The sequence below is a fragment of the Nannobrachium achirus genome, assembly GCF_963921795.1.
Source record: "Nannobrachium achirus genome assembly, chromosome: 8".
NCBI classification, from domain to species: domain Eukaryota; kingdom Metazoa; phylum Chordata; class Actinopteri; order Myctophiformes; family Myctophidae; genus Nannobrachium; species Nannobrachium achirus.
In genome coordinates, this window is record NC_137817.1 from 37,550,675 (window position 1) to 37,570,674 (window position 20,000).

The 20,000-nt window shown below is 42.8% G+C and overlaps 1 protein-coding gene across 1 annotated transcript in view; it reads left to right on the forward strand.

The window, feature by feature from the left end:
* sgsm2 (small G protein signaling modulator 2) overlaps window positions 1–20,000 on the forward strand; it is a gene marked incomplete at its 5' end in the record, with an annotated part of 113,855 nt that overhangs the window by 35,577 nt on the left and 58,278 nt on the right. The window lies entirely within an intron of this gene.

Below are 20,000 nucleotides of genomic sequence, written 5' to 3' on the forward strand. Positions count from 1 at the left end.
CGTACTGTAGCTTGAACCAACACACAGGGAAGGGAAGGGAAGGCCGAGCCAAAGGAGAATCTGTTTGCTCTATTACTACTGTGTAATGTGAATACCACAGAATCCACAATGTTGGGCCTAATTACAATTTCTGAGAGTGTAAATATTGACCCACTTTGCTGTGTACTATAATCGTCAATTTGTCATCCTATCAGAAATCTATGATATATATAATTTCTCTTCTGTAACCTTTATCTCCTTTCTCTTTCCCTCCATTTTCGGACTCCCTGGCTATTATTATGACCCCTGCGGGCCAGGTGCTCGCCTCGCACCAGGCGATTAAATATTGATTCAGTCAATCTAACCGATCAGCTCTCTAATCATTCTTCCAAAGTAAATATATTTATATTTCCTTTTCTTTTTCTTTTTTTGAGAAGAGCTTTATCATCTGTCATTGATGGCACTCCTCTGGGGCCTAAACACGGCATGTCAGTGGAAATCAATGGCTGAGTCTGTGTAGGGTCTTCTATTGGAGAAGTTTATCTCTCTGTCAAGCATAGCAGAAGCGTGTGTATATACACACACACACACACACACACACACACACACACACACACACACACACACACACACACACACACACACACACACACACACACACACACACACACACAGGCATCTGTTGCACAAGATTACATTGTGTAATGCTAAGCAATTGTGACTTGTTTTCTACACGATTCTTTTAGCTACAGTGACATCACAGGCTAGATTGTGTGAATTATGGGCCATCTTGGTTAGAGGTGCTTCGCATAGATATTCAGACAAATATAATCGTAAGTACATTCATAAAATTTGAACATGCTACACAAGCATAGCCAGATTAGAAAAACAGAGTTTAGCGGGGCATGAGCCCTGGTTGACGGTGGGGAGAAATGTTTTTTTTTTTTTCTTCTTCATTATTATACTTTTTTTTAAGTAACCATACATTTCCTCAGTACAATACATTTGTTTTTCATTTGTACAGTATGATATTATGCCCATTTTAGAAGGATTCCAAAGATATCCAATGACACCCAGTTATTGACTTTGCCAGGCTTACAAGTTTAAAAATAGACTCAAATTAGTGCGATTATTCTCCTGTGCTCTTGGTCATGATGTCATGATGAATGGAAGCGGAGGCTTTGTAGGACATTAATTTCAATAACCCAGGCGATTGCAGCTCTACTGAATAAAGGTAAGCTAATGTTAAACAGCATGCCTGTAGTGTTGATGCTGTTATCTGCACCGAACTTTATTTTGAAAAGCTAGTTGGTCTACTTTATTGAATAATCATACTTGGCCTTTGTTTCACCCATTTCAACTGAAATAGTTGTTTCTCCTGCAAACTCTGACCCTCCTTCGCTGTCCATAGTGCTGACAAGGGTGCATAGAATGGGACTATCAGAGTGTAGCCTCGCGTAGCCAGGCTTACTCATCTGCGAAGAGAAAAGCCTGGTCAAGATATGAAGCAGAGAGAGTTCTAGGAGGTGGGGCTGAATTTTCCCGGAAGTTGTCTTTTTTTCACAGTGCGGTGTCCCTCAAACGTATTCCCTGCTGAAAGAAATCTGTTCTACTTCTCCCGCTCCGTCGGTTGGGCTCAACCGAAACAATATATAATCAAAAACATCGATTCGGACAACGTTACACCTATTAAGACTAAGAGCGAGTTAAGAGCTACAATCTATTTGTGTTTGTTTTGCTGGGGAATGTAAACAGACCCAAACCACATGACGTAACTTCCGTTAAATGCAGCACTTCCGCCACTTCACAGAGTGAAGATGCCAAAATGTGGACATGTATTATTGTAACAAGCTTGGCGTGGCCGAGACTGTATTCATGCCTTTTCAAGTTATTACAATCAAAAATATGTTTTGATATATTTAGGGGGGATTTGAGAGATATGTTTCATGACTTTTGCAAGGTGAATTAGCTGGTGCTCACACTTTAACCATAACTCAATCAATACTAATAGTATAGTTAAAGGTAGGGTAAGTGATTTCATTTCATTCAAATAATAACAAAATGGGTCTATGTTCTGAGTTCTAGTTACTATAGAGTGTTTGGTCCATATTTGGACATCAGCCTTATATCCTGTGAGGAGAAAAAAAGCAGTTTAAAAAACTGTTGGGTGACAACTTTTCCTCCAATCAAGATAGAGTGGGGCCTTCCTCCAATCATGGTCGAGTGGGGGCGGACCTTTAATTATCATGACCAAAATCATCAACCACAGGTGTTCATAAAATTTTAATGTTAACTTAATAAATTGAAAAACAGTGCTTTAAATTAAGTACATTTAGATGTTTTTAAATGCATAGTGTAGAATCTATACATTATGTTGAAAACATGTAAAGGATTCAATGAACTGTCAAAATGGTTGTAGATTGTGAAACGTGTTAAGTAAACTTGTCAAAGGGATACAAACTGACGACTTACGTAAAGTCACTGCATCACAAATGTGATCTTCCATTGCAATCAGCCTACCTTCGCACCATCAACCTTTTCCTTCCATCTGGCATTCAGTCCCCAACGTGCTGCACACAGCAAGGAGCCTTGGATGTCAATAATACTGCATGCATGTAATAGCAGTATCCCAACAAACAGACAGATATTTACATAATTATAGGCTCTGCATCTCAGACTGCACTTTGGTTTGTCTTTGAAGGATTTACAAATGACATGGTTTGTCTTTGAAGGATTTACAAATTACATTATTATTACATTCTGATTGACTGATATGGACCCTCCCAGGGTGGTGAGTTGCCTGACTGCCCATAATGATGTGTGGCGTGGTTTGCTACAGACATCCATTTAATGGTGACAGGCCTAAGTGCATTAGTCTATGAAATATGCAGGAGGAAGCCCCTCAGCTGTAGTGTGTTATCATACATTCTGTGGACGTGTGTTGTTCACGTTTTGTATACTTGTGTTAAGTGTATATGTACGTGTAGCCGTATGTATTTTTTTTGCACTCCATTTGAATGGAGTGGAAATTCCAACTTGCTTCAATTCCCCCAGCAAAGCAAAGAGCAATGACGCGATTTCCTGTAAGAGTTTTCACTTGATAAGGGTGAACTATTTATGTGTGAATGACGTCATTGACACACTACAAATAAATTATAAAAGCAGTGTGCGTGCGCCTTTAATCTCATTACACTGTAGGAACTAGTTTTGCCTCTCCATATTTGCGCTAACCTAATGTCATCATCAATGTCATGTCATAGATCCACATGGGAGGCACGCCGTTATTGGACCCTGTCTTGTTTTTAAATGTCAGATGTTATGGGCTCGGTCATGAAATCTGTCAATTTTGTTGGGTGCTTTTCAATACTCTCTGTGCTGCTGCAGGAGAAAAAAACTTATATTCACCATTCTGAGGTTCAGTTGGAGTTACACCTGTCTATTCAGGAGTTTTAAAGTCTCCAAAACCACACAGAACTGTCTGCAAATTTTAACAAGACTGCACTCTGTCGAGGTGCCAACTTGTACCTTTGCACTCGTGCCCATATATGGCCTACTTGTTTGCCAGCAGAGCGCTTAAGTACTACTTTCGGTGCTGTTCGGTGCTGTCTGTATGTACGTGGGCAAGTTGGCATTCTGTCACGGTGCCAACTTGCACCTTGTTATTTGTTTCAGGTCACACTTGTTGATGGTGACGTCACCAAGAACGGTGCTCCCTCATTGGCTAAAGGCCCTTCCTTTGTACTGTCGGCTCTACTGGCGCAAGTAATGACTAGAGGCAACTCACACTTAACCCAATCTGACTGACACTAATCCAATCTGATTGATATGCCCATATGTGGAGATCTCAAGAATTACTACAGAGTTATAGTGACGGGCCGCTGGCCGGCTTCTATATATGGTTATGTCTGAGTCATAGTGACAGGGTTATGTGACGTCTGAATCATAGGTCTGCCCTCCCATTAGCCAATTTTTATATAAATGTTAATATCTAACTGTTGTCTGCAAAGAAACTACTGTATGCAAGGCCACAATAAACATGCCATCCATGTATGACAGAATGGAACCAAGGCCATAATATGCAACACAATGTTACACAATATATGTTGTAGGGGGTCCCTGCTTCATCTCTCTGTCAGCTAAGCGGTCCTTGGCCTAAAAAACGTTGACGGCTCCTGGGCTAGCTAAGCCCTGGGTAACACAGGATTGTTAAGAGTTCAATTCAAAGAGATGCTACGCAGACAGAGGCTGGGGCTACTGACCACCCATGGAGATGAGACAGGCATTAACAGGGATGAGTACAGACCCAGAGGGAGGGAGTGGGTTGTGGGAACCGATACACCTCTCTCTCACTTTCTAATCCCTCCATCTTTAAAACCTCTTTCTCCCTGTGCCTCACAACCTCTCTCACTCCCACACAGATGAAATGGACAGCGCTGTACCTGTTGATGGTGTAGTCACTCACTATACACTATATGAACAGGTACACCACCACTGCGCTAGAGTGGTTAAGTATAACTTGAACTTAGCTTCTGGAAAGACATGTACCCTTACTCCTTTTCACATTAACCATTCCACATAAATGTGTTTTTGACAACTTCTCTCTAAACACTATTAAACACCATTTTTATTTGTGAGTGTCAGCCCCAGAAATGTACTGGACATGTACTGTAGGTAGAGCATGATCAATCAGGGATTGAGGGAGGGGAGCCTATTTTCACCCATGCCTTAACCCGTGCTGATTAGTGAAACATGCATTGTGAAGTGATACGTTGTAATGCTGGGCAAGCTGATGATGCGGTGCAAGGCACTGCATTTTTTGCTTGTAAGCCAGTAAATCTATACTGAGGAATATATAGACTATCAATTCTCCTTTCAGAAAACAGACGTTTCTGGCCTGCTGTAAATTACACGTCATGACTCACACACGCACGCACGCACGCACGTGCGCGCGCACACACACACACACACACACACACACACACACACACACACACACACACACACACACACACACACACACACACACACACACACACACACACACACACACACAAACAAACACAAGCTTCCCCATAACTCAATGCTCAATCAGCCACAACGCCGTTCCACAATCACCATGATTAGCGTGCTACTCCAAGCTTAATGGAGATATCTACCATCTTGCAGGCAGGGCATTGATTATCGTAACATGATACTCGTTGCTCTGCCACCCATGGGGCTGGGCTGCTCTCAAATGATTCAATAAGAGCAGCCAATGACATCCTGCCGCTGCTTTGGAACCACAAATAACACTAGACATGCACACAGGGCACACAGGAAGGCAGCGAGTGAATAACATCACTTCTGTCTCTTGAAAAAATACCCAGAAGCGCTGAATAGAAGAAAACCATGAGGGAAGTCGTGAAATGAGTTGTTACAGCAATGGATTGACCAAGAGAGAGAGAGAAGATTGGATGAGATGGAGAGCTGTATGCAGGCTCTCAGACTGTAAGGGAGTCGATAGCTCAGGATGTCCCCAGGGAAGCACCATGGAAGACAGGGAAGCAACATAGGAAGCTTCTTTTCTTATTGTCAGATTTATACTGCCTCACCTTTACCTGATTCTGGTTTTGGACTTCTTAATCATTGTGGAACTGGCCACATTACTGTCTATATGTATTGGCTCCATCTCCATCTGATCGGCAGTGAGGGAAGTTTTATGACAGCCAAGTATTTTCAGCACATGCTGTCCGTGAATTGAATACCTAGGACTTCCAACCTAAAAAAGACTGTAAAAGGACTTATTTGGGATGTTCCTTTAAGGCAGGGTGTTTAACTGTACTTGTACTGTAGTACATTTCTATTGTATTGACCATACTTGTACTGTTCTCTGTTTTTGTCTAATACATTTTTCAATCAATCAATCAATGCTATGAGGGAGCTTCTTCTTATTCGAGAAGAGGAAATAAAGAGACCAAGGGAGAGTATTTCACTCGCTTTTGCTCATACAAATAACTACGTTCTACAGCTAATTGATCAATGCATCCAAAAGAGAATTCTTTAGGAGTAATCTGGACTGTTTTTCAATCAGGATCCTCTGTAATTGGGTGGGTGGGGGGGACATCACAAGGTGACAAAGGCGCAGAAGATGTGTGAATGGGAGGAACAGTGAGGAGTGGGGGAGGGGTGTAAAGGTAAGGTGAGACACTCAGTCTCAATTAATTAAACGTGTAGGCAAATGTGCATGTGTACTGTATCTGTATGTGAGTGCATGTGCACATTTCTGAATCTGTGTGCATTAAAAGACCAGGAAAGAAGATAACAAGTGACAGTGAAAGGGAAGGATACATTGAGGAGATGGTGTACTAAACAATGAATTTATGTCACAAAATGTTTTACTAATTACCAAACTTTTTAGAAACTCCCGAATTTGAAGATGAGAAGGGGAAGTTAAGAATTCAGAATATCAGCAAAAGGATTCACTGCGGGCCCCCCATGAATGTTCCTCATAGGGAGAGGGGGTTTAACCCATAGACTGGGAATGCATTATTACGCATTATTTTGTGCTTTAACTATTGAAAAATAGCAGATATACAAGCTCACAGCACGGCACCGAGTGCCGCACTGCAAGCTTGTAGATCTGCTATTTAAAAAAAAAAACATGAAATAATCTTTGAATATTTCAAATCCTTCTAAGGTTTATGGAAAAACCTGTTTTTATGTCAGTGGTGCTCAAACTTTTTCATGTGAAGGACCCCCAACATGATATGTATTTGGCACGGACCCCCATCTCAAAATATTTAGACCCCCCAGAAGCAAAATTTGAGATACAAATGTTCGCTTAAAAAAATACATACATTTTAAAAAGTTTGCACACATTTTCACGACTTTTAAAAAATAGCAGATCTACAAGCTCGCAGCGCGGCACTCGGTGCCGCGCTGTGAGCTTGTATATCTGCTATTTTTCAATAGCTAAAGTATAAAATAATTAAGGCCCCTCCACCTTGGGCCCTTGTAACTCAGTCCCACTCCCCCCCCCCCCTTGTGACGCCCCTGTACTTGGTCATAGTGTACCTGACAGTGCACCTCTCACTCACAGACAAGCCTTTCCATCACTGCTTGTCTCCCAGCAGCCCAGGCTGCTCAGGAGGATACATGAAGGCTGTTCCGCAACGGGAGGGCCGCAGGCCATGGCACCGCCGAACCTCTTCATTTACAGCTGCAACCAAAAAGCAGTTAAGGGAAAGAGTGGTCGCCATGCCAACCTGGCTGACCCTCCCTCTCCCCGCTAAACATCCTCCCATCCCACGCAAGAGAGAGAGATGAACAGAGTCTGGGAGAAGTCCCCGGAGACTGTGTCAATTTACACTAAATCCATTTCAGCTGCTTGTGAAGAGCCTTTTCACCTTTCCTCACATACCCACCATGGCCCCACCAACATCAGCACTCACAGTCACATTTAAAAGGTGCGCTGGTCCAATTACAATTTACAATTTAAGCATTTAGCAGACTGTCTTAACACCTTGCCGTCCGAAATAGAATGGTGGTTGGTAGATTAGCCGTGAAATTTCTATTATTGTATTGTGATCTGAGACATAATATTATGTTTATAAACATGACCCCGCAGCCCCTCCATCTTGAACAGCGCCGCTGTTTTTTCTTTTTTTTTTTCCCCCAGGTCAGTAACTCACCATGATTTTCTCGATTTCCGTTGGGATAGAATGTGGGTTTTGGCCGATCGTCGATGTCCCCGTGCGTTTCGCGTGCGCGATCCTTTCACGTAAATGTCCCCGCAAATAATCCATGTGTGACTGAAGAACAAAACTGAAAAGTTTCGCTAGCATAGCCCCAAGCATGGCTGCTGTAGGAGCTCGAGTGTGCAGACAGCAAACGTATGGGCTGGGAGTAGCCTTGGTGAAGGAGAGGCGCTGACGTCACCTCTGCTTCATGCACGGTCTGCATGAGCTATCAATGCACGAGTGGTGACTAGGGAAGGTTAGACGATCGCCGATTTTCGGATCAAAAGCTTTTATTCCGGTTTTAAAGACAAAGTCCGGGAATGTACGACGTGGCTGAGAGTCCCTGGGGGGATGTGCGATATAGTACGGTTTTAACATTAAGGGGCTCCCCGTGGCTTAGAAGGTGGGTAATCTAGAGCGACTTACAATAAGCAAGGTAATACATCAGTACATTCCGCCGTGGTCTGAAGACTCACCTCTTCAGACTCCACCTAAGCCCATAGCACACTTACCGTAGCACTCGCCTACCCTCAATGACCATACTTGGAAACTAGATAGCATTTACTGATTAGGTGATTGGTCTACCTGTGTAATTTTTTACTAGATTGATATTCCTATGCAATTGATGTATTGATGTATTACCTTGCTTATTGTATTGATGTATTATCTTGCTTATTGTAAATTGCTCTGGATTAAGAGCGTCTGCTAAATGCCTAAATTGTGAATTTTAGTCAAACAAACTATATTACAGTTCATATTGCAGTTGCTGACCCTAAACAAGATCTCATACTCCCACGCACATCTTTAAAAAGCGCTGGGTTGAAAAAACATCAAGGCTTGAAACTACAGCAATACGGTGTGAGTTGCAGATCCTAACACATGGGTTTTAATGAAGATGATGGTTATATTCGTCGTAAGCGGAGCGTGCCGGTGGCTCTTGGGCTGCGGTGTGTGGGTTGAATCTGGCTGATGACCTTTTGAATGCCAGCCCCCTCTCTCTGCCCCCCATGTCCTTCCCCCGCCACATACTGGACTACCTAATGGAGCAGAAAAGTCATAAATATAAAACTTACAAGGAATAAAACCAAATCCTGCACCACTCACTGCAATCAGCATGTGATGATTATCTGTGGTTAGTTGGACAGTTTACCCTACTGCACTTCTGACCCACGCTGCTTTTACGTATAACTACTTTTTTCCAAACTAAAGTTTTGTATCAGAAAACTGTCTCAGTTTATATACCGTTGTCTTGGTTTATTCTGTATACATTTAAAGCTGCAGTGGTTACGTTTCTTGTCCTATCCGGGATTTGAAACCAGTATTTGAAGTTTCTTCTTTTCTTATATTGCTCTTATGAGCTTCAGGCAATACTAGTTACAGCAGGGGCCTTCAACGTTTTCAAGCCAAGGACCCTTTAATTGAGAGAGATGAAGCAGGGACCCCCACAACCTTTTCATAGATTCCATATAGTTTCATTGTTTGACAGCACAATCATCAGTATCAAGTCAGTCAAGCAATCATACTGTACCATCTTGACACATTTCACTGAACACTGCTCTGCATCACAAAGGATTACTCTGCCACATGGCTCTCCTGATCTCTCACAGAGCAGTGAGATCCAGAACAACAGGAAACCTTTCTTTCTTTTCGTTTGTTGTTAGTAGGGAGGGTGGACCGTGGAAGACATTTGTGTATGTGCCTGCCAGTGTTTTACAAGATGAGGCGTGCTGGCGTCACAGCAGGACAAACTAGAAAAGTTCAGGTTGCCGAACCAGGCCTACCCTGTGTCAGTCATCGGGCCTACCCTGTGTCAGTCATCGGGTGCAGCCTTCAGGACAAGAGGAAGCTGAGCGGGAGAAAGAGATTGTACGACAGACAAATAACTTTGTGTGTTTGTGTCACCCCCTATGTGCAGAGGTGAAAGCACGTTTTGGCAACAAACCGACATTTGTAGCTTTTGTGTTGGCCCCTATGAGAGGAAATGCAAATGGCTGTTTAGTCTGCGTTGGTAAGAGGGCCCTCGATTTGATTAAACTTAGGGGCAGATCAAATCAGTTCTTGATTTGTGGCATTTTTTGCAGAATAAAATATAAATAAATACGGGTACTTTATTAATCCCGACGTACTGAGTGAGTATACCGGTACATCTTGATTACATGACACCAGGGATAATGTGGAGTCTGAGCAAGAGCCGAGTAGACTCGAAACGTTATGTCTGTGGACAATAAATGTAAGGGTGGGGTTTGGGGTGGCTGTGGCTCAGCAGGTAGAGCAGGATGTGTCTACGTGTTTTGTGTGAAAATACATTGTCTCTGTATGACATTATTGTACAGTGTGCTTTGAAATGCATTCATTTAAACTTAAAAAAAAAAGGTTTTCAGTCGTGGAATGAAACAAATGAATGGTATGGTGATCGTCCTTGGTCAATGGACTGACTGTAGTGTCTTCATGACCAGTGAACAGCACTAGAGAACTAAACTTAGCAATTTGGCAGATGGCACAGGCTGAACATGATGAATATCGGCTAGAGCATACATGGGCAACTGGTGGCCCGGGGGCCACATGCGGCCCCCACCTTCACTTAATGCGGCCAACAGGTTAATACTAGCCTGGTTCCACCCCATAGACCCGCCCACTCTCAGAGTGGACTGTTTCTCTGGTCTGGAATTGTGTTCATAATAAGTGATTTCTAGAGCCGAAATTACGTCTCCTCCAATTAGCGCAGGGGGTGGGGGTGGGTTTAACAAATAACCAATCCGTGCCGTCAAAGTTCCTCCCCTCCAGAAATCGCTCAAACAGGGCACAAAGTCAGACTCAAGGGGAGCACACACTGAACGCGAACGGCTGCGCAGCGTCGTGTCGCGGTATCGACGCACGTGAAGTGCCGCGCGGTAACCCCAACTGGACGCGGCGCGCTGCCACACAGCACATCCATTTCCCCGGTTGGGAGAACCATGGGAGAACATGTTCAACGTGCGGCAAAGAACAGTGGCGTATCGGCGCGGCAGGCGAGGCGGCAGACCCGCGACTGTGCGCGTCTGACGCCGCCGGTGTGGGTTAGTTCATTGAATGTAATGGGGCTGTATGTTTTGACACGGCGCTTCCGCGCCGCCTCCGCGTCCGGTGTGTGTTCCCCTTCAAGCTTCAGCTGAGTCTGAAATCAGGCTAGGTTAATACCGGAATACTGATATATTATTGCTTTCAGCTGTTACAATTCCAAACATGCAAACATGACCAGCTTTAATTACTTCAGTCTATAGCCTGGTATAGTAGTATTAAAATGTATTTTTTTTATGTCCAACGTATTTGTATTTAAAGCTATACTGTGTAAGTTGCTCAACTAGTGGTCAGTAGCGTCCGCGTCTTTCGGCCGTTTTTCGCCGCGGACCGGGCCTCACACCCCCGCGTCACCCCCGCGTCTGCCGCCACCTCGCCGAGATCTATCTTTGGAGGGGTCCCTGGTTCCTGTGCGTTCAGGCATTCCGGAGAAACGGAGTGTTTCACCCGAGTATAGATAGAGACACACGGGCGCCTACAAATATGGCCGCCCTATTGTGATAGCTAGCGACCCCACTTCAAGATGCGCTGTGATTGGCCGGCAGTGTATAACCCTCGCTGTGATTGGCCGGTAGTGTATGATGACGTCATTTTCCCTTGGAAATCCCGCCCCTGTCACTGCTAGAAGAAAATATATAAAGAGAAGGCTTCAGAAGCTGAAAATAACGGAGTGGGTGTTCTAAAACTTTAGCGATTTAAGAGTTAGGACAATTTTAAGATTTGTTTTATAAAAAAAGTTACATGGTATAACTTTAAGTTCATAAAGTTAACATGAGTATAACTAAATGAATTTGACATTAAGGGTGCGTTCGGAAATGCGCCCCGGGTGTGTGCTCAGTGTAGTGAGTGCAGTGGGCGGTGACATTGAGAGTGTATTTAGTGTGGCTTATTTACGAACGACCAGTTAAGAGGCGACTGTGTGCTTTTTCAGTCGGAAAACGTTCTTAAAAGCAGCAGTTGCTAACGTAACGTTGCTATTGATAGGTAATTTAATTCATAACATTGGCCTACCTGCTGTTAGTTTACACATTGATGCGTGTGTAACAATAAAGCCCAAAGGACCAATAAAGCAGCAAATAGTGCATTTTGTTATCATTTCCTACACCATTGTTCACACTCACAGCTGAGAAGTGCAAGACACCGCCATGAAAACCAACCAATCAGAACACCGCACTGAAGCACCATACCGTCAAAATCTATCTTCTGAGTAGGGTCGGTGAGTGCGTGCACTCAGCACACTGGTGCGGCACGCGCTCGATTTCCGAACGACAACGCACCAAGTGCACTGAATAAACGAACAACAACAACATGTCACACCAGTGCATTGAGTGCGCATTTCCGAACGCACCCTAAATCAAAATGTTACCCAATTAAAAAAGAACAAAAATAATTCAGGATTCCAATTCAAAAGAAGCAAAAATAGGCGATCTACAAGCTCAAAACGCGTCGCAGCGCGATGCGTTTTGAGCTTGTAGATCTGCTATTTTTGTTCTTTTGTATGAAATATAGTAGAATGACAAAGTACGACATAGCAATATGCAATGTGGCCCTCTAGAGTGAGTGTGGAAATATAGTGGCCCTCTCCATCATTAAAGTTGCCCACCCCTGGGCTAGAGGATGAAACTATGAATTGGTGGCTTGGCATAGAATGAGCTGAGCATGTGCCATCCTTGCATTAATGAACTAAAACTGGATGCTGTCTGGCATCTTTTTTGTTATTACAGTATGTACCAGAATAGCTATAGCACAATGGTGCATGCATGACACTGATATAATATTTTAGCATATCATCGCTGTCGGGCAGAAACCTTTATTTATTTTTAACCCTTTTTGTGCCTATCCCGAACAAGTTCGGCTTTTTTTCAATACAATACAATATTTGTTATGCTATTTTACTTACCCTGAGCTGCTTGTAGAGATGTGGGTGGTCCTGGCTTGTCCTACGCTTCCCAACGACCGAGTCTAGATGGTCCGATTTATTCCATTGAAAATGGTTTAGAATAAAGTTTAGAGCCCCCCCAAAAAAACTAAATCTATAATGTCGGCGGCGCGACGTATTCCGGGGTGCCGATCCCGATCTAGTCCGGGTTTTTTAATAAAATGAATTAATTAATCGGAGGCCTCAACGAAGCCCCGGTCTAAATTTCCATCCATGCCCCAGGCCGCGATTCTGTTTACATCGGCCCATAATCGGGTAACGCCGCCGCACCGCGCCGCCGACTCCAATACAAACTCACATCTTTAGAGACCTTTTTCTCTGAACTGTGTTCCCAGGGCAGCGACAACGTTTTATTTACGGCTAAATCGATCTTCTAAATGAGTGTTAGCCTATTAGCTGTAGCCATCTTCATCCGGGTCTTTTTCATCACATGCACAAACGTGACCACGCACGTCACTGCTACGTGAGTCCCTGTATGTTGCAACGCTCAGTCTATGAGAGGGACCCTGGCCACTCAACAGACTTTGGCGCCCCCAAGTGGCCCGGCACAGTATGAGTTAATAAAGCAGTGCTATTGGACACCCTTTACATCTGTGTGTGGGTTTTACCAGTATTGAACCAATGAAAAGTATTTAAAAAAGCACTTCTGACTAAACTTCCTAACTCCATTCACATGACGTCATTGTCATTATTACCAAGGCCACAACCTTGGCTCCAACAATATCAACATAAAATCAATATCGTAATATAGATAGATATCGTCTGAGATTTTGGTTATCTCATCGTAACAGTTTAAATGGTGTTTACATACAGTAGAAGGCTATTAAAGCCTACATTACACTAAAGTGATACAATTGTCTGAAATAATTAGACTGTTCTGAATGAACAATTTCTCAAAATGTTTGTGTGTTAAAGCACCATTAGTCATAGTATCTATATTGAGGTATTGCAATAACATTTACTTATGGATGTGGACTGGTTCTGTGTTTGTACTCTAGCTTGAAATTGCATGGGCTGTAGAGGATGTATAAAGTGTTGTCTCAATGAATGAAAAAAGACCATCTGTGATAGTCTTGGAGCCTGCAGAGATTACGTTAATGCAGACTGTACTTTAAACAGATTTAGCTATTATAAGATGAACTTGTGATATTACAATTAATCATTGGTCTTGGCATGTGTTGTGTTGCTGATTTTCCAATTACAAGTCTGTCCTCATGAATAAGGTGTCTCCTTTCAAACGGCACTGAGACACATTCCTAAGCATTTATTTATTAGTTGATTCAAGAGGATCTGTTTCATTTCTAGGAGACTACCTAACAATCTGTTTGTAGCTTCTGATGACACAAGAATCGAAATGGAAGACAGAATCCTGAAAGGCTGCAGTATGTTTGATTTCTCTGTGAACAAAAGGCCAATATTACAGGCAGGGAAGGATAAGATGATCAAAAGTAAAGGTAAGCTAGCTGGCTTGCTACTGGCATGTTGATGTTATTTTCAGATGCAATGCTAAGATTAGATATAACCCTAAGGCAAATCACCTTCACTTCACAAAAAAAAGATGACAGAAATCAATGCCTTTGCTACGGCGTGCACAGAAGATAAGTCGATCTAACTTTTCTTACAGTTTCCATTTGAATCCTTAATTTTTCTTTCACACATAGAGAGCTGTGAAAAGTGTCAACACTGCAGGTAAAAGTGTTGATGATGACAGAAGAAACAAGGTGTTAGAGGTTAACATACTGTAAGACGTGTTGTAGTATAAATTAATACTAATTACAGCCAAGAAGAATGAAATACAAAGCACCTACATATCTTCCTATGTTGTGTTTCTGTGTTAGAATGGTTACTATGTTACTTTATCTTTTGTTTTATGTTATGTTACTGTAACTTGTTGTTTTAAGGTGACCTTACACTTAAGCAATATTAAACGAGAGGCTGTGCATTATCTTGATTATCGGCATGCCAGTATTGCTGCAGGGTAATTCATTATTTGTGCGTTATGCCACAGACAGAGGTTTTAAACTAGCTGGTGTAGATTTTGGGGAAATTAATTAATACTGTATATATATTTTTGAATTTCCATAGATAGATAGATAGATAGATAGATAGATAGATAGATAGATAGATACCTTTATTATCCCAAGGGGGGAAATTAGTTGCCCAGATCGAGGCAGCACAGCAGTATAAGGTTATTTACAAAGTTACAGAGAAGTATGAAAAAGATAAAAAGAAAAATCAAGAACAGAGTACAGTAAGTACAGTAAGAGCAAGGTACAACAGGAAAGGGAACGAATAATATATATACATAAAGTGTCTTAAAGCACGACTATCAATATAATACAGTGCCCAAATCAAAGTGACCATAACAGTCAACGCTAGTTAGTGCAACAAGTATCTCTACATCATGTCAAACACAAGCAGAAATACTAAAAAAAACTACTAACACAACCTAATAGTGCAGTGTCCAAAGGTCAGAGCGATAAAAACAACTAGCAAAATAAAATAAAAATAAACAAGAAAGGGTGATGCGGCAAGACGCACAAAGAACACCCTCCCTGGAAGGTCCTTAGAGGTCAAGGTCAGTACAGATATAGTTCCAGTAAAGAAAGAAAGGCTACCGTCGTCCTACGTTAGGAAGGTAGTCCTTGTCAATCGACCGTTGTGTGTCTCGTTGTACAGCTTGAGAGCAGTCGGTACAAAAGACTTTCCTAGTCTCTCGCATCTCCGTCCTGGGTAGACAAAACAGTAATTTCCTCTCTTACTCCAGTAACTGAAGATCTCAAGATGGAGGGGGTGGGAGGAGTTGTTCTTTCTTTTATGCCTTTACTGGTCTGCTACACCAGCAGTTCGGGCCTAAATGAAACTAAATGAATTGACAGGCTGTCAAGTGAACAACTGTCTGTGTTCCTCCTCAGCGTCTGTCACCTCTCTCTTGGCGGGCACCGCTGCTGGCTTGTTCCTTCTGGAACAGTGGACGCTGGGCCACAACTCGCTTAATGGTGAATCAGTGATATATTAATACTGTAGGGCTGCAATGTAATTATTACGTAAGTGTTTTGTCATGCAGAAGAGGAGGAGGGACACTGGTGCGAGTTGGGTTTGGGTGCCTCCATAGCCGATAACAGGGCATGCTCTGTGTTGCCTGCTTCGGAGGGCGGAGGCCAACACCATAACCACATTTCTCAAAAGGTTAAACCGAAAAAGCACTCTGATCCACGTCTTCCAAAAGTGGCTGCTTTGCAGTCGCTTTTGGGGGTGACATCATCTTTTAAAGGCACCTATTGTGCACTGTGTGTTACTGCATGGTATGTTGTTAACAGAGCAAATGTCTTAATCAACAAATCACTCTTTATGATGGAAACCTCCATGTATTTGAGACTTCCATGGCATGTAAGGGTGGTGTGTGCTCAACTCATGTTTCATAGGTGTTGGACACAAACTCTCATGGTACAAAATACAGGCAGGAAGAGAGACAGACAACTTTTGACAGTGAGAGAGACTGGGAGGCAAGACAGGCAGGCTGAGAGGATGTCGGGTTAGGGCAATAACACAAATAGACAGACAGGCAGACAGACAGACAGACAGACAGACAGACAGACAGACAGACAGACAGACAGACAGACAGACAGACAGACAGACAGACAGAAAGGACATTTTGGATAGGCACAGTAAGAGAGACAGACAGACAGACAGACAGACAGACAGACAGACAGACAGACAGACAGACAGACAGACAGACAGACAGACAGACAGACAGACAGACAGACAGACAGACAGACAGACAGACCGACCGACAGACTGAAAGGACATTTTGGATAGGCACAGTAAGTCACAGAGACAGACCTGCCCAACAGTAAGACTGAAAAGGACACAATGCATATGGACAATGAGATGGACAGACACGTTTGATAGGGACAATAAGACAGACACGACAGACTGAAAGCCAAGGATACACTGGATAGATAGACAGACAGACAGGCAGACAGACAGACAGACAGAGAATGAAGCATTGCTGCCACCAGTAATTACAATAGCTGTCTTAATTAGATCTACTAATGAGTTCAGTGGATACTTACAGATCGAACATGCACGCACACACACGCACGCGCACGCACGCACGCACGCACGCACGCACGCACGCACGCACGCACGCACGCACGCACGCACACACACACACACACACACACACACACACACACACCATTTCTTTCATGAGAATATTACAACACTAGCCAGAAAAAAAGAAGCCTCCCCTCTCTCTTTCTCTCTCTGTTCTCTCTGTCTTAAGCTGGTTGCACACTGCTGCGTTTTTCGGGACGAATATCGGAGTGAATTTCGGAGCACGGAAATAAAAAAATCAACCTTACGTTTTGTCAATCACGTTTGCACACTGCCGCCCGTTTCGCGCACCACTCAGTCCCTTGCTCTCTCTATCTCCCTCTCTCTCCTTGTCCTGAAAAACGCATTTCGCAACGAAAAACGCAGCAGTGTGCAACCACCTTTACACCTCTCTTTCTCTCTCCCCCACCCTGAGTCTGAGCCTCAGTCTCTATCTTTCCATTTGGCACTCACCAACAACTTCAAGGCAATTAGCAGAGATATCTGGGACTCCCCAAGCTGAAAGGTCATTCTGTTAATGGTCACAGAAAGTTGCTGTCGCTTTCATTTTGCAGTGCCTCTGATATGCAGCACCATAACACAGCTAAAGATGATGATGCCTAAATGATTAGCTTGATAGTGGGTACATCAACCCTTCCAGGTGCTTCCAAGAGAATAAAATAAAATGTAACCATGTTTACTTTTCCTTCATTTTTTTGGTGACATTGGTCAGAGACATTGTGAATACACAGTAAATATTCATGGCACTCGTGGCACAAGGACAACACAAGCTGACGTATTTGACATTCAAGGACCGCAGCATACCGGTACTTCAGACTATGACTGCAGCTGTAGTGTAGTGAGTCACCTTTAGTGCGTCTGTCCGATTCCCCATAAGAGGAGATAAATGTTTATTCAATCTGTTCTTTTAGTCAGAAGTGCAATATCCAAACCCTAAAATTGGATATTGATGATAGCAGAGGTGGAAAAAATACTACATTTTTTTTACTTAAGTAAAAGTATCTTCTTCTTCTTTCGTGTATCATCATCCTTGATGATTGGTTGACAACATTTTATTTCACAAGATTTCTTGTTACTTAGGGGAGGCCATGGGGCTGGCTGTCGCCTTCTCCCCTTGCTGACGTCGGCTTAGGCAGGCACTTGCATAAAGTACAAAAGTATTGGTATAAAAATGTACTTAAAGGAGTAGTTCACCCCCAAAATGACTTTTTTTCTATTGATTAGTCACGCCATGGAGACTAGAGTTCAATAATATTTTTAGTTTTTTGTGGCATTCCTAAGACAAAAATGTGATAACAATAAATTTACCCCCATTCGTTCCGGATGGGGACCCGTTTCGAAACGGGTCCCCATCCGGAATCAATGGGGGTAAATTTACTCGAATCAAATTTTTGTCTTAGGAATGTGACAAAAAACTAAAATTATTATTGAACTCTACTCTCCATGGCGTGTCTAATCAATAGAAAGAAAATCATTTTGGGGGTGAACTACTCCTTTAAAGTACCAAAGGTGTACTAAAATGTACTAAAATGTATAAAAGTCTTTTGAAAATAGCAGATCTCACAATGTGTCGCATTGCGACGTATTGTGAGCTTGTAAATCAGCTATTTACAAATGGCTGAAATGTATAGGGATAAAGTGGTTAATGCATATATTGTAATAATAATCAAAATCTACAAAGTAACTTTGTAACTAAAGTTTTCAAATAATTGTAGTGGAGTAAAAGTACAATATTTGCCTCTGAGATGTGGTGAAGTAGAAGTAAAAGTACTGAAAATACTCAAGTAAAGTAAAAAAAATAAAACTCAAATGGTACTTAATACAGTATTTGAGTAAATGTACTTTCCACCACTGGACGATAGATACCTTACCACAGGGAAGTTGCACCGGACAGATTGCAGAGCAATTGTGCCCAAGACCTTAGTATACTTACTTACCTTTTATTAGGGCTGCGTGAGGGAGTGGGCGGATGGATGGATGGATGCGTGCAGGCGAAGCCAGTGGGCACTGAGGGATTAGACAATCACACAAATGGGAGTTTGTTTCGCTTTGTTTTCCACCCAGCATGACAGCTACTTCACACAGTAGCTCACAATCTACACTCCTCTCTCACACATGCACGCATGCAAATGCCCACGCACTCACCCACACACAAAAACATCTCTTTGTCTTATGCTTGTGTGGCTTTTCCATTAGTTATATTCAGTCCCTAACCTTAACCTCTACTAGGGCTTGGATTATTTCAAACTTTTGCCTCGATTACAATGAATGTACGATTATTTTCTTTCCCAGCAAGCAGGTTCAGGACCGGTGACATCTCAATTGGGCCCAGATCAAGTCAAACCAGAGCTAGTCAGATCTGACCCAGAATATCACCAGATTTCAACTAACATAAATCCTGCCCACGAAGACGGACGTCCTGGATGAATCAGAGAGAGTCCTATCGAGGCCAGACCAAGTATAGTTGTAATAGTTGTAATATTGGTTAAATCCCTGCCCTGGTCTGTTATTGAAATTCTGATTAATTGACTAGCTTTACTAACCTTTCTATCAACTAATTGCGTTGATTTACAAGCTGTCCTAGGCATAAACAACATTCTAAAATCGCAAGTATAATAACTAGTAAGACACCTGAGGGTGGAATGCGACCTCAGGGTGACATGCGACCTCGCCCTAAAGGGCGAGGTCGCGCCAATTCTTGACCATCTGGCCAACCACAGCGTTTCTCTGACGATTCTAGTTGTTGTCATTCTGGGGGGAGTTTATTCATGTTTTTGCGAGGGTATCAACCCTAGGAGACACGGGGAGAACATGCAAACTCCACACAGAAAGGCCCTATCGCCAACCCAACCTAGGGTGTGAGCGATTGAAAAAAAAAAAAACATATCTGGAGCGAATCTGTTTGGCCTAAACATGGAGATGTGGAGAACACTGTATATGGAGAAAGTCCATTCCATCATGTCATATGGGACTACCGTCATAGACAGTAGCCATTGTTAGGCCAACTCAATGGACTGAGTCAAGCTCAACGTTGGGCATTTGGACCTATACATGATGGAATGGACTTTCTCCATATATAGTGTTCTCCATTTCTCCATGTATAGGTCCAAATGCCCAACGTTGAGCTTGACTCAGTCCATTGAGTTGGCCAAACAATGGCTACTGTCTATGACGGTAGTCCCATATGA